The sequence below is a fragment of the Haemaphysalis longicornis genome, unplaced genomic scaffold (assembly GCF_048455015.1).
Source record: "Haemaphysalis longicornis isolate Haplotype H1 unplaced genomic scaffold, Haemaphysalis longicornis Haplotype H1 scaffold_2, whole genome shotgun sequence".
NCBI lineage: Eukaryota > Metazoa > Arthropoda > Arachnida > Ixodida > Ixodidae > Haemaphysalis > Haemaphysalis longicornis.
This window is the reverse complement of record NW_027526295.1, coordinates 249524513-249541315: the sequence shown is the minus strand read 5'-3', so window position 1 is coordinate 249541315 and position 16803 is coordinate 249524513.

Below are 16803 nucleotides of genomic sequence, written 5' to 3'. Positions count from 1 at the left end.
ATTTGTGCACTGTCACCTTTAACGTGGCTAAGGTGTTAGAGCTAGTTTGCACAATATGCTGCCTCTTTCTAGTTTGAGCGGTCAGGTAAACGAAAAAAAAAAAAAAGCTAACTCTTCTATGGCCTAACGCGAGCAGAATGACGTGAATGAACGCGCGCATACGTTGTACATGGTTTCAAACTATCCGCGTGCCTCAGTGGTGTTGTTGTAAGTGTTAGGTCGCATCTGTGATAAAGGGCTAAAGCGTCATATCCATTCGTCGCGATATGAAAAGGTCATGCATCGTAACGTAAAATAAAAACTTAATAGAACCGTATGCACTATTCTTCCGTTCGCTAGCGCAGACGCAAACCACGACATCTTGGCGTTTTGAAGTGGTCATGAATACAAAATACACGCTTGGTTCACTCGAAAAGTTGCCCGTCAAAATAATAATCACGCCAATTTCAACGCGGAATTTGGAGAAATATGCTAGGCAATAAGTGAAAATGATGAAAGAGTGCCGACTCACAAGCCACTCCTCTGGCTTCTCTTGTGACGTCACAGGGAGTAGTTAACAATAGCTACCACCAATAGGCATTACTGCGAGATTCTGATGGAGCGTCTGGCTTTGTTTGATTGCACTTCTTGAATGCAAGTACGGAGCTAACACACTGACTACTCTGTTCTTGGTACTGCCTGCCGGCGTTGTTCGTCAGTATTCGTGATATTGCGTGTGTGCGAAAATAAGTCTGTGGGGTCGCAATGGAGTTGAGTGAGTTTTCAAAGGTTAGTTGTTACCCGCCGCGGTGGCTCAGTGGCTAAGGCGTTGCGCTGCTAAGCACGAGGTCGCGAGTTCGATTCCCTGCCGTGGCGGCCGCCTTTCTGATGTAGGCGAAAAGCAAAAACGCCCGCGTGTACGAGATTTCGGCGCACGTTAAAGATCCCCAGGTGGTCAAAATTAATCCGGAGCCCTCCACTACGGCGCGCCTCATCGCCTGCGTTGCATCGGCGCGTTAATCCCCACAATCAATCAAAGGTTAGTTGTTCAAATAAAACAATAATATATGCAGTCTTCATGCACTTTGCTGCCCTTTCTTCGCTCATCCATCAAACCATTAGGAGAAAAAGTGGGAAGGCGCTATCGTGGTGCCCTTCACGGACACGAGTCTTAATACAGAGCGGGCCCCAAAATCGTGAGATAGCACCCAACAGAAACACCGAGCGCCACTAAAAAAATTCCCCGCATTTCCCCGAGGGGGAGAATGTGAAAGTGCGAATGCACGGTTGTCGGCCCGCTTGCGGCGCTTGCGCTCGGCCCCTGCAGCCCACCGCCTCGCCGCCTTCTCTTCCATCTCTTCCATCGGGTTTGTAGTATCACGTGTACACCACGCAGTTATCAAGCCGCTATAACGCCGCTGAGTCGCCAACGCACGCCGCTGACGACGTAGTTTGAATGCGTTAAAGATATAAGGCGCGTTCTGACACCGATATCAGCGTCGCGTCCGTGGCTTGGTCGGTAGAGCGTCGCGCTGCGGCCGCAAAGTCCTCGGATCGAAACCTGGCGCCGGATGCTGTTTCTTTTATAATATAGAGGAGCACTGCGGACGCCGCCGACGCCGCCGCCGCCGCCGCCGCCGGCGGTGGATGGTTTGGGGTCGCTTATAAAGTGATTCGCGCTTAAAAAGAAAACAGGTGGGGATGAAGCTGCCCAAAAAATACTTGTTTTAAGCTTTGCGCATCCCCCCTGCTCAAAGCGATGAGACGACGACAAAACGCCGCAACTCTCGAGACTTGTCATGGGTAAGGAACGTTATGGGTAGCGTCTGAGTAGCGTCCTGAGTAGCGCCTGACACGTTATGCGCAAACCAGCCGACCCACCGCATAGTCACGGTAGAACAAAACAGCAGGACGCCCTCTCCGCGCAATGAATAGGACCGCGGTTATGATGCGCCCCCGCGTTCAAGTGAACATAAGTGCTCCCGCGTTGTACACACACGCTCACACATGTATTAATGCTCGTCGACACACACTGGCACGCACAGACTCGGCGGCGAAGAAGAAGCAAGAAGGGGGCGGGGCCGGGGCCTCTCTCGACGTTTCCCGACGCCACGCGTGTGTTGCCCGAGCGCGTTCACGAGACCAGCGCCGAACAGAGCAAACTCACTTAACGCGGCTGTTACCGCCCCGCGGCACAGACGCGCTCCCGGCCGCTTCCGGGATGTTGTTTCCTCCCTCTGTTCCTGTTTGCCGCCGTGGTATTCTTCTTATCGCCTTGCTTGTGGTACGTGTTGACGCGCACGTTTCTACCCTTTAGGAACTTCTGCTCTCCTTTGTTGTTCTTGTTTACGCATGCTCCGGCTTCTTTATGCAGTATGGTAGAGTATGCCCTGTGTGGAATGGAACCGTGGTCGATTCTATGCATTTGTTGCTATTCGGATTTATCCCGGTGGAGTGAAGAGTTAACCACCTCCCCTCAAACACATGTGCGACACAGGAGTACCCTTGGGTTCGCAAAACTTCTTCTTCTTCTTCTTTGCGTAAGATGGTCACCTTTAGAGGGTGCATTGACAAATGTTTTCGTCTTTCTCTCCAAAAAATCAGAAATGCTTTTAGAACGTAGTCAATAAGCGCATCCAGTCTTTAGATTTGGTAGCCACCAAGTAGCAGAATCAAATATTTACTGCTCTACGCACAACTCAAAAACTGGCACAAAGTATTTTTCTCTCTTTCTCATTATGGACGTTGTTTGCGGGCTTGAGCGACGTCACTCAAGCCATATCGAGGTTGTTTGCCTAATTCTTTTCAGTTGCAGGAGTGAACGCAATCGACAGCCACTGTAAAAAAATCGCAACAAAAGCAAAACAGAGACCAGAAGCGGTATCTGCTGCGGCTAGAAAATCAGTCGGTGTAACTCTGTGCTGGCGAAGGCTACAGCCATTGAAGTTCTTCCAGACGTGAAGGAAACAGTGAAAGCGTTTACCGGCGGCGTTGGAGGGCACTTTATGAAGCGTTCTCCAATACATCTCTGCGGGTATGCGCTACTTTATGGGTATGTAGCACTGTGCACGGCATATTCCCGCGCCATTGCCAGGCGCCTGATTGACAGGTTCGTGAGTGACAGGCTTCATACACCCGCGACGTGAAGCTTTAAATGGAAGGGGGGAGGGGGGGGGGAGGTAATATATGCTTATGCCCGACTAATAGCTGGGGCATTATATTGGCCAAATGTGGTGACGCAAGTGGTGACAGTGTTTACTTTGGGACCTCTTTCTGTATATTGTGTTCTGTGACATTCACCAGGGTCTAATAAACCTTGTTTCAATTCAATTCAAGTAGATGAATTTTACTTATTTTTCGGCGCGCATTATTTAAGCGAAGCTTTATTGTTCCCCCTGATGGCGTCTGTAACGCGAAAACGCCCTGCAGGAAAGACAACTTTCTCTGACAATGATGATGAATGATCGCGGGTGAAGTGAAAAAAAAAAAAAAAACGCTTCTCGTGGCCGGAATCGAACCTAGGTCCTCCGCGCTACGAAGCCGGCGTGTTTCTGATTCGTCGATTTCGACTTTTTTTTTTCTTTATTGTCGGCGATTTCGACATGGTCGAAACTCAGTCCAAACTCACCAAACAATCCATAACGAGAAAGCTTCGCGTTCAACCATCGTCGTCGTTAGACGGAGGGGTGCATACTTTTTTCGTTTGTTGATTCTTTGAGCTTAAGTTCGCTCGAATAAACCTTATTTTATTTTTTAGATGAGCTGCTGTTTTGATGACAATTTTTGCCTGAACAGGCGATGCAATTTTCCCACAGACGAGACGCCGCGGTGGCTCAGTGGCTAAGGTGTTGTGCTGCTGAGCCCAGGGACATGGATTCTATCACGGCCGCGGTGGTTGCCTTTCTGATGGGAGGCGAAAAGTGAAAACGCCCGTGTGCCGAGATTTTGGCGCAGTTAAAGATCCCAACGTGGTCAAAATATTCCGAAGTCATTTTCTACGGCGCGCCCACCTGTAGCTTCGGCGCGTTACACACCCAAAATTTGAAAAACAGTTGAGTTTCTTTACAGATCGAAGCTTGAAGATATGGTGATCGCCCTGCAGGGCCCGCAATTACTTTCGAAGGTACCGGCATTATTTTCGACTCAACTCCGCAATTATTCTCTTCGTGTTGTAGTATACGGCCAGCTCCATAAATGATATGAGATAAATATTGCAACAGACGTAAGCCACTTTATACATACATACATACATACACATATATATATATATATATATATATATATATATATATATATATATATATATATATATATATATATATATATATATATATATATATATATATAGGATGTTCTGGCCATCTCTGAAAAAAAGGGAGGCGACGTACACACGTAGTATAAATGGCACCGCATAGTTTGATATTTTGTTACACAATATTATACCCCATGTTTTTATTACACAGCATGCGGTTAAGGTAACAACATTACTTTGCGGACGCATCGGTCGAGCCAAGCACACGGTCTACGTACGTATAACAGAATAAAAAATTGCATTATAAGCTCCTCGAAGCAGGAACGGTACCCAATTTGCTCGATAGCCGCCAAGGCCCTATAACATTTACGCGCTGCTAGAACAGTAGACGTAAAACACTCCGATAAAACACTACAGCAGAACTGTTTAGTATACACTTCATCAATGCGATTAGTACTGCTAGCCGGCACAGCCGTAGTAAAAGGAAACAAAAAAAAATGGGGGAGTGGTTTTTAGGCACTATCGTCGGAGCGCTTTGATCTCTCGACGAGGCACCGTCGTCATTCGCCTAATGCCCTCACCGGTTGCCATTAAGCGAAACGCTTCTCCTCTCAAACTCCCCCGCAGCATCTGCGCCGATGCAAACGAGATTTGGCAACCAAGTGATGCCAGGGTCCATTCCATAACGCTGCTCCAGTTCTTACGGGGATGCGGCGCTGTTTCCCCGGAGATACTTGCGTCCAGCGGGGCAGGGGGCTACGATGGGCGCACCGTTGTAACGTATAACACATGTACCCGAAGTAGCTTACAATCCTGTGCTTTGTTTGGCCACGCCACGCATGCTTTTCCGAGCTTACGCTGCCGGAAATTCGATTGGCGGGTGTCTGGGTTGAAACGGCTAATCATCTTGCACCGCCTGCCCCGCAGTTCCCTTAGTGCAGAGTTCAAAGGTCTAGGCAGAGAACAAAACACGGCGAGGGATCCCCGAGCTCTCTTCCTCCGTCGCTGCACCTGAGAGAAAAGAAGTGAAGGGAGTAAAAGTATAGCTTTACTAGCGTCCTAACATTGACTTTTTCCAAGTGAAAAGGCCGCAGGGCTTTACGTACACACCACACACGCTCTTAGTGAATACTAGTTGAACAGCAGGAGCTGCACATGCAGACTTCGCGGTTTATTATGCCGTAGGGCAGTGGGCGAATTGGCAACGACATGGAGAAAGTTTTAGGGTAGGGCGCTGGAGTGGGGGAGGAGCCTAGGCAACGAAAGGGAGGAATGGAAAAGGGAGTACATAATTGAAGTCGATGGAGCACATATTACGAAGCATTGACATTACGAAAGGTCAACCTGGAGAGCAAGCGATGATGTGCATACGTTTAATGCAAAACCGGTATATATATATATATATATATATATATATATAACGCAGGAGACGGCGTCCGTCGAACCAACACCTTTATTGGCAAATTCCTCTTCCTCGTCTACCACTATCGCACCGCACCGTCTCTTGGTGGTTAATCTCCCATTTCGGCCAACTCCCATACATCTGCGGGACGTCATATATATAGATATATTGTAAGGTATATAGTTGACCCTCCGGCAGTAGACCGAACGTTGTTTATTGGCAGGAGCAGAAGCAAAGCGAGCGCAGGTAGTACAAGCGTACAGACGATGGCCGAACACACGCGCCAAGCACCTTCTGCCGTACTTCTTCTTCCACTGCTACCAGCGTGCGCGCATACTGTCGCGCATAGATTGGCCACGATCGCATGGCACTCTTTCTTGATGTGGCGCATACCCGGATAAGCTGATGGCGTTACAAGAGCTGCTCGTTATCCCTGCTACAATCGCCCCCGGTGAAAAGGAGCCAACCTGGCGACTTAGGGTGAGGACGACACCAGGGGGTCGTAGTAGGGCTTCAGTCGTTGAACGTGGACTGTTTCACGCCCTCGGCGGCGAAGATCAGAGGACGAGGTGACTGGTTCCACAATGTAGTTTACGGGCGAAGTACGGGCGATGACTTTGTAAGGGCCATGATATTTGGCGACAAGTTTTGAGGAGAGACCCGGTGTTGGGCAGGGCACCCAAAGCCAGACATGTGAGCCGGGTTCAAATGTCCGAGGGGTGGTGAAATCGTCACGGCGATGCTTCTGGCGCTGTTGATCTGCAGTTGTAAAGGAACGGGCGAGTTGGCGACACTCTTCGGCTTGCTACGCTAGTTGCGAAACCGGTTTAAATTCTGTGGCGTCAGGGTTGTAAGGCAGAATGGTGTCCAGTGTGCAGGTCGGCTCGCGTCCATAAAGTAGGAAAAACGGAGAAAATCCTGTCGTTGTCTGCGTAGCCATGTTGTATGCATACGTTATGAACGGAAGTATGAGGTCCCAATTGGAGTGATCCGACGACACGTACATTGATAGCATATCTCCCAGGGTGCGGTTGAAGCGCTCTGTGAGCCGATTGGTTTGCGGGTGGTACGAGGAGCTCGTGCGGTGAACAACGTGGCATTCGGCGAGTAGAGCTTTCACAACGTCCGATAGGAAAACGCGGCCACGATCACTCAGAAGTTACCGAGGCGCTCCGTGACGAAGTACAAAGTGACGGAAAAGAAAACTGGCGACGTCACGAGCTGTGAATGCCGGCAAGGCAGCTGTTTCGGCGTACCTGTGAGGTGGTCGACTGCTACAATTATCCACCGGTTACCGGCAGCCATTAAAGGCAGGGGCCCGTACAGATCGATTCCAATGCGATCAAAGGGTTTCGAGGGGCACGGTAGTGGTTGCAACGGGGCTGTAGAGCGAGTAGGCGGTGATTTGCGACGCTGACACTCCGTACATGAGCGCACGTACTTCCGCACGTAGGTGTATACATGCCCATCCAATAGTAACGTAGGCGTAGTCGCTCGTACGTTTTCAGGACGCCAGCGTGCGCGCAACTCGGGTCCGCATGAAAGGCGGAGCAGATGTCGGCACGCAGATGGCGGGGGATAACCAAAAGCAACTTGCGACCGTCCGAGTTGTAATTCCGACGATAAAGGAGCTCTTCACGCAGTCGGTAGTGAGAGGCTTGTCGCCGCAGTGCTCTGGGTGCACCGGTAGCTGAAGGACCAGACAGGACGCCGATGATGGAAGCTATCCATGGGTCCTTACGCTGCTCGGCAGTCATGTTGGTGACACTGAGCGACGACAAGCTACAGTCCGCTGGGCCAGGCGAGACACGTCATGCAGTGGGCAAAGGCTTCGGATGGCAATAGCCCGGGCGAACATAGAGAAGCACTCAGTTCACTGATCTCAACGTGAGAAAGATCACCTGGTACGTCAACAACTAGACGAGCATCTACAAGCTCTGCGAAGCCAAGTGTTTCTCCCTGTAGAAAAGCGCACGGGGTCGCTGACGGATTGGTCACCAACATAGTGGTGGCGCCATCACGAACAGTCAAAACGGCGGAAGGTATAGCGGAAGGCATTTGCGGCGAAAGAAAATGACAGAAGGCGTAAACAAAACAGTGGCGTCGGGGACAGAGGTACAGCACAGGGGCACGATGACGGAGGAGCTGGGCGGGACGTCGGTGTCTTCAGCGACGAGTAATTTTGTAGCGGCATTACAGGAATCGTCGAAAAGAACAGAAGAAAGCTCGACTTCAGCACGGGAACAATTAATGATAGATTTATTGTGGGAAAGAAAGTCCCACCCGAGGATGATGTCGTGAGAGCAAGCTGGCAGCACGATGAATTCAATGGTGTAGGAATTGTTCCGGATGACAACACGAGCAGTGCAAGCGGCTAGCGGCTTAATGGGCTGTGAACTGGTGGTGCGTAACGAGAGTCCAGAAAGGGGCGTCATGACTTTTCGAATAGAACGGCAGAGGTCGGCGTGGATGACCGAAACAGCGGCTCCAGTGCATACCTCGGCAAAGTTGGCGCGGCTCACTCAAACTCACTCACAATTTTTTTTTCGAATCACTACTCACTCAAACTCGGACTCAGTGTTGAGCAGCACATCTGCGCTCACTCAAACTCAAACTCACATTGAGCGCAAAACTCGGAACTCACTCGGACTCAAAACTCAAAATGTACTCAGAACTCAAAATGTACTCAAACTCAAAATGTAATCAAAACTCAAAATGTACTCAAACTCAAAATGTAATCAAAACTCAAAATGTACTCAAACTCAATATGGAATCAAAACTCAAAATGTACTCAAAACTCAAAATGTACTCAAACTCAAAGTGTACTCAAACTCAAAATGGACTCAAAACTCAAAATGTACTCAAACTCAAAATGGACTCAAAACTCAAAATGGACTCAAAACTCAAAATGTACTCAAACTCAAAGTGAACTCACAACTCAAAATGTACTCAAACCTCAAAATGTACTCAAACTCAAAATGAACTTAGAACTCAAAATGGGCTGAGAACTCAAAATGAATTCAGAACTCAAATGGCTTCAAAGAGATTGAGACAGTGAGAGAGTGAGAGTGTGAGAGTGAGAGTGAGAGTGTGAGTGTGTGAGTGTGTGAGAGTGTGAGTGTGAGTGTGTGAGAGTGAGTGTGAGTGAGAGTGAGAGTGAGTGCGAGTATGAGTGTGAGTGAGAGTGAGAGTGTGAGTGAGAGTGAGAGTGTGAGTTGAGTGTGAGTGTGAGTGTGAGTGAGAGTGAGAGTGAGAGTGTAAGTGTGAGTGGAGTGAGAGTGTGAGTGTGAGTGAGAGTGTGAGTGTGAGTGAGAGTGTGAGTGTGAGTTGAGTGTGAGTTGAGTGTGAGTTGAGTGTGAGTGTGAGTGTGAGTGAGAGTGAGAGTGAGAGTGTGTGTGAGTGTGAGTGTGTGAGTGTGAGTGTGTGAGTGTGAGTGAGAGTGAGAGTGAGAGTGAGAGTGTGAGCGTGAGTGAGAGTAAGAGTGAGAGTGTGAGTGAGAGTAAGAGTGAGAGTGTGAGTGTGAGTGAGATGTGAGTGAGAGTGTGAGTGTGAGTGAGAATGTGAGTGTGAGTGTGAGAGTGTGAGTGTGAGTGAGTGAGTGAGTGATAGTGAGTGAGTGTGAGTGAGTGAGTGTGAGTGAGTGAACGTGTGAGTGTGAGTGTGTACCTTTTGCTGTATACCTTTTGCGATATACTCATAATTATGACCAGAAAGCATTTTTATATTTGTCCCACGTGATCCCCCTCGACGAGACCTCTAATTTGATACCCCACACACCCTAGCAGGGTCATACGGAATTCATACCAGTCAAAATAACCATGACTTTCATGACTGTAACCACGACGCATTATTTAGGTGTCCGACGTGATTCCCCTAACTGGAATATTCATTTTGACGCCCCACATGCTTCAGCGGCCTCACCTTGAATTTAACCCAATCTATGACTCATAATGACTATCTCATGATTCGAACTACGAAGCCTTTTTTTATTTGTACCACGTGATTCCCCTCGTCAAGATCGTAAATTTGATACCCTACACGCCCTAGCGGGGTCACTTCGAATTTTACCCCAATATAAGACTCGCCATGACAATCTAATGGTTATAACCAGGAAGCATTTTTGTATTTCCCCACGTGATTCCGCTCATCAAGACCATTAATTTGATACCCATCACATCCTAGCGGAATAAATTTGAACGTTAAACCAATCAATGACTAACCATGACTATTTCATGATATAGCCATACCGCATTTTTGCTCACGTGATTTCCCTTATCGGAACCTTTAATTTGATGCCCCGGACACCCAGTGGCATCATTGTGAATTTTAACCTAATTTATGACCCATTTTGACTATGTCATGATAATAATCAGGAAGCACGTGATTACCCTCATCGAACCTTTAATTTGATACGCCACATGCCCTAGCGTCATGAACTTGAATTTTAACCGAATCTATGACTCACCATGACTACGTCATGATATATCCATAACTCATTTTTGTCCCGAATGATTCCCCACATCGAGAACTTGAATTTGATTCCCCACATGCCCTCGCAGCGTCATTTTGAATTTTAACCCAATCTATGACTCATTATGACTGCCTGATGACTACAATCAGGAAGTATTTTTTTATTTACCCTGCTTGATTCCGTTAATCCGGACATTTCATTTGATAACTTACACGCCTTAGCCTCATCAGTTTCACTTTTCACCCAATCTAATGTGGTCATTATTCTGTCTTAAGGGGCGCTGCCCAGTCATTTCAGCTAATTCATTTGAAACAGCAGAAAGGATAGCCCCTGCCCCCATTTCTCCCCGGCTCTCACCTCTTCCTTTGTGACCCCTAGTATATCAAGCCGTTAACAGTAGCAGGCGAACAACCAGCACGCCAGCGCCGCCGTGTGCTTTCCCACCACCCTTTCCCACGCTCTTAGTGGATCCGTCAGGAGGAAAAGTTAAGACAACCCTTTTTTATGACCTCACCAGTCAATTATCACTCACGCGCCCAGCCGTGAAAATTAGGTATACAGCAAGTGCTTATGGCTATGAAAATTCAACAAGAAACTCAAAATGTACCCAGAACTCAAAATGGACTCAAACTCAAAATGGACTCAAACTCAAAATGTACTCAGAACTCAAAATGGACTCAAACTCAAATTGTACTCAGAACTCAAAATGGACTCAAACTCAAAATGTACTCAGAACTCAAAATGGACTCAGAATTCACTAGGTCTCAGGCGTACTCAAACTCAATCGGACTCAAACTCAGTCGGGATCACTCGGCTCAAACTCACTCAAGCTCAAACTCACCATGCCACACTAGCCTCGCGCTCACTCAAACTCACGCGTGAGTTTAAGTCCAAATGAGTCTGAGTGAGTGGACTCATGAGTGACTGTGATTTGGGCGAGTTGGTGAATGTTCATGATTGACAATCCAGCGCGCGAAAACACGGCACAAAAAGGAACGAGAGTTAGACTGTCAATCAGAGAGAGATTGTCAATCATGGACTCATGAGTGAGTTCGCCGACCTCTGCTCCAGTGCCGATGAGAGCAATGGTAGGGACACCTTCCACAATTACGTCGATAACATTTCTAGGCGAGAAATGAGGACTCCTACGATTCGATGGCGACGTAGTGCTTGCCTCCGAACTGCGGCTTTTAGTTTTCCTCTTCGGCATTAGTAGGGCGGCGACGCATGGGAGACACCGAACGGAGACGTGGAGAAGCTGAACGGCGGCCAGCGAAAGTTGGACAGTCAGTCGGCTCAGGGGGCAAATTGTACGGCGCTGGTTGAGCGGCATACGGCGAAAAGTAAGGGGTGGCGTAAAAAGGCGCCTGGGGATAACTGGCGGCGGGCGGCAATATGCGGCGGCGACAGTAGTGAGCGACATGCCCTGGCGTGCCACATGCAAAACAAATCGGAAGGTTGTCCTGCGTGCGCCACGCACCCGTTAGCTGGGGACTGCTCACCGGGCTTACCGGCGGTCGTGCTGATAATGAAGCTGGAGCACGGGGCGCTGGTGGAAAGGAAGCGGCAGGAAAGGAAGCGGCAGGTGGGCATACAACAGGTCGGCGAGAGAACGAAGCAGGCTGGTGCGATAGCCGTCCTGCTATAGCGAGGCGTAAGTCAGGGGCGCAGCTACGGGCAGGTTATGCTGAGCCGATAGTAGTGCCTCAGCGACCTCTCCCTTGATGACATTCTGAAGCGAAGGCGCCAGGGTGGAAGGCGGGTCTGAGATGTAAGGGAGGAGGGAGACTTGGCGGGCCACCTCATCCCGAATGAAATCTTTGATTCGCGCAAACAGCGCAGGGTCCCCTTCATATACTGCCTCCTCACTTGATACGGGCTGCTCCCGAACACAAGCTTGCCGTGTAAGGGCTCGCTGCTTGCGCAGCTCGTCGAAACTCAGGCAAAGGCGGACGACGTCAGCGACAGTTCGGGGGTCCTTGGATATTAGTATCTGGAAGGCGTCGTCATCGACTCCCTTTAAGATGTGTCGGACCTTCTCTATTTCTGTCATGGAGGAGTCGACGCGTTTGCACAGGTCGATGACATCCTCTATATAGCTAGTGAACGTCTCCCCAGCCTGCTGTCCTCGCACGCTTAGGCGCTGCTCGGCTTGAAGCTTCCTCACCGTAGGGCGCCCGAAGACTTCCATGAAGTTACAGCGGAAGGAGGACCACGTCTTGTTGCGGGATTCGCTATTATTCAACCACGTTTCCGCGAGGCCGGTGAGAGAGAAGGGTACATTGATCAATTTGTTCTTGTCATCCCATCGGTTGTGGTTACTCACACGTTCGTACATAAAAAGCCAGTCCTCAGCATCATTTCCGTCGATGCCGTTGAACTTGGATGGATCCCGCTCGCGCAGTGCGCCCGAGCAGATGACGGTTGGTGCCGCCGACGGAGGCTGCTGGATGGATTCGTGGTTCATCGTGGACAGCGTTCGGTTGCGTATCTCCAGGATGGGACCAAAACACCTGACCTCCACCACTTGTAAGGGATATAGTTGACCCTCCGGTAGTAGACCGAACGTTGTTTATTGGCAGGAGCAGAAGCAAGGCGAGCGCAGGTACAAGCGTACAGACGATGGCCGAACACATGCGCCAAGCACCTTCTGCCGTACTTCTTCTTCCACTGCTACCAGCGTGCGCGCATACCGTCGTCCACACTCTTAATCTGGTTCCACGTAAGATCCACTTAGTAACTGGAACTTTTTTGCAAAAAAGTTCCAGTTATATATTTGGAACCGTGTTCCACATATCCTGAAAATTAAGTGGAACAGTGCACCACATATTTTCGCAACTAAATTATGTGGATCGGTGTTCCAAATAAAAGTATGCGGATCACTGTTCCAAATAAAATGGTAGTTTAAGTTACTGGAACATTGATTCATGTAAAATGATTATGGAATTTATCCGGTGCGCCGTTCCAGGTACCTTCAGGCCAGCTGTTTATATAAAACGGTGTTCCTATAGACATTGGGAAGCTGTCTATGGGACTCCACTTTTCCAATATTTCTGCTTTCCTGTCGGTATACACCGAGGTCATATGCCAGGCTGGCGGATGCATTGGTATCAGCAGGAAACCGCAAGCACCATTTTAACACAGCCTTGACATATGACCCGCAGTGATACCAACAATTGGAAAGCAGAAACCACCGCAGCAGTGTGGTCCCTGACAGTTCCCAACAGTTGCCTATCGGAGCACAGTTCTATATAAAAGTTGGTCTGAGGCACCTAGAGCGGCACACAGTCTTTGGCTTCACCCGCAGAATCCTGTTCTGGGTTTCAGCTGCATGTGAAAGAAACAATATACTTGCATTAAAATACGCACGAAACCAACTATTATGACTCATACACTGCTTTTCAACATACTATACAACTTTATTGGGTGTTAGTATGATACATTTCAGATTTGAATAGCTGTCTATTTTAAATTTCACAGAAAATGACCAACGCACAAGGAATAAATACCCTAACGATAACACTAGGCTCCAAGTGGCATTTTCACATAATCACCGTTACTCAAAAACATGGTTAATAAAGACGGTATTAGGGGCAACTGCTTCACAAATAAATAGCCGTGTGCGTCTACCGCGGCACTGACACAGACATTATACAAGAGTGAGCATCAAATATGCTGTCTTATCAGATAAACCAAGGTAATTCAAAGGCGGAATGACTCATTGCGCTTGCCATACTATGTTTACGCATAACTGTTTGGGAAAATGCAGTTTGCTATTAAATTGTAGGGAAAGGCCTAAAAACAAGCTATACACGGTTGTATTATCACAAACCTACAACAATGCAGTGCAAGAATTTAGGAAAACAACGCTCGAGCCAAGATTAACGATAAAACATTTTGACACGAGAGGTCACATGTGGCAGTATGCAACCATTAAAACATGATTATTAAAGATAGTAGTTTCCTGACACCAGATGTAAGTGTAACATCAAGCTATTTGCAGGCAAAATAGACTTTATGAGCGTCCTGAAAAGGCCTTTGACTTAAGGCACGTTACTTGCCCAAACAATTTGTAGTTGTTTAAAATAATTCACCCCAAGAAATCTCACAAAAGCCAGCGTGAATCTTATATAATTTTTAAAACCAGGTAGCTGGAAGCATGTTACACATATTAAAATTTAACATGCAAACTAATTATATACGTAATCAATTCAAGCGGGAACAAGTCAGACATCCTTAAGAGCAAACAAGCCAGCGTTGAATCATACAGGTGACAAGTTTTACAAAACAGACTTGAAAGCATTTTTTCCAGCCTCAACATTTTACCTTAGGTGAAATTCACAGTTGCGTGCTATAAAAGACCCTCCCGTCTTGCTATCAGTGTAATTGTGACCAAAGCCCTGCTTCTGCCAAGCAAGAAATGCAGCTTTGTTCAAAGAAGAAAACTTGTTCAAGCCAAATACGCACATTTTCAATTCTTCTAGGTCATGGGTATCAGCTCACATCCGGTACTAAAATTTATCAATGAAGGCGGAAGCCATCTGTGTAAATAATCAGTCACTTTTGCATCAGCAGCAGCACTGCCACGAAAAAAAATCTCATGAGCTACACTTGAATAATACGGACGTTACAATGGGGTACCATGAACTACATTAACACCCACTATAGATTCAAAGGCAGCCTGCGCATTGTGCCAATGATGAAAAATAAGGCACGACTTCAGTGTTCAGTTGACATGAGACTTGCATGTGCCAGTAACTTAAACCTTTTCATCTGATTTCACCCCCTTCATGCCTTTCATCTGACCTCCTTCATGCCTTTGAAGAGATACTTTAACCTCTACCAATAATTTAAAACCCCAAGTAGAGCTGAATACTTCAAGTATTTCAACAGAGACTCCAACTTAAATGACACGAGGCCACTGTCAAACTTCTCATGCTTTCCAAGAACTCCCTGCAAAAGTACCAAGAACTCTCCAAAGGCACACAACCATATTAACATGATGACACGATGAAAAAGATGACATATGCGGCGAAGAGGATGCCCACATCCTGAAATGACAATGCAGGCGGCGAATCCGTGATGTGTTTCTTGCGGGCAATATTGATGCCGCCAGTGCTTTCTCTCAGAATAACCGGGCCTCGAGAAGACTTACTGCTCACCTCATGTACCTTCAAGGAAACAAGAAAATTTTGTTACATGGTTGCTTTAAATGAGTGAGTTGCTTGGTCCCTTTCATAACACATTAATTGATTTAAAATCAGTGATTTCTTGGGTTTTTTCTGGGAGTGCTGCCAAAGGTGAAAGTGCGCTAAACAATATCACCACAGACAATCAATGAAATTGCCCTGATTCTGGAAAGTATCCAACTTTGCTGCCTCGGTATCCTGAATATAAGGTTTTTTTATCTTTGGGAGGTTTCGTTTATTAATCAAATAATTACTATAATCACCTTTCGGCATTATATTTTACACACCTTCTCTCTGCAAAAAATGTTCTCTGTACTGTATAATGTGCTCCCTAGAATGCTGTAGTGAGGCTGGCTTATTATAACTTACAGCTAAACAATGTTTCTACCATAAAGAAATAAATGGCCAGTCATAGGAAATCATAAATATCGCACTGTGGCAGAAATTTTTTTGTGGAATTAGTTCCACCTAAAATATTTTCCTCTCGATATGTATTACCTCCATGGTTCCTAGTGGTAAGAGGCAGAAGTTGAGCTGACTAATGCTGAACTAGGCTGTTGCACAATTTTCTTATAAATCGCACCTATAGCACATTTTCTTGCAGACGTCACTTTCTGTGCTCTAAAAAATTCCCTTAAAAAATTACACCTTATTTAACCCCCTGTCAAAATCCAATGCAAGCATTACTTATGCTACGCCTGTATTTGGGAGTATTATTGGTGCTACGGGCGTATTAAAAGCGGGAAATTTAAATCGTCAGTTGCCACCCTATTGTTCTAGCAGCAACCACGTTGGGCGTGTCCACAGTGCTGGCAAATCACAGCAACAACTCTCAAGGTGTAAAAGCTAAATATCTACAAAACTAAAATACAAAATAGTGGTTTTTTTGGCCACTGTTGGAGCATCCGTAATAGGCGGAATGTGAACACAATGGCCAATATTGGCGTTCACGATAACTTCTTAACGTGAGATTTTATTAGGACGAACAGACCCAGAAATTGAGTCTCGCAAAAACAAAATGCCAGCTTACCCAACCAAAATTAAGACCCGGGTGGTTCTGCCAGGGCTGTCTCAAAGTGAACTTCCAGGAAAGTTTCGCTAACGGGTTCCGAAAAGCTCCTACTGTCACCTTGAGCCACAGGCCAAGCTGTCACTGAAAAGAAGTTTCAAACCATCAGTTATAAAGAAACTACATAAAAACGCGCCATGAAAGACCCAAAAATGGCAGTGCGTACTTACTTGTAGAATGCAATGAATTCATCCCGTGCCAGAGCTTTAATGTGTTGCCTTGTGATGATACATTTCCAAGAAGGGGTCCAAATACAATTAAAATGGGCATATGCATTCCTTGTACCGCTGTTTCAGGTCTATCTTCGCCCTATTGCCTAGAAAATAAACAGTGCAAAAATATCAGAGAATAAATTTATGCCTTGCTTTACCCAGGGAGCACGAGAAAATATTGAACAATGTCTGATTCGTTCCACGAAAGTAGAATGTCTTTTTTACAGCA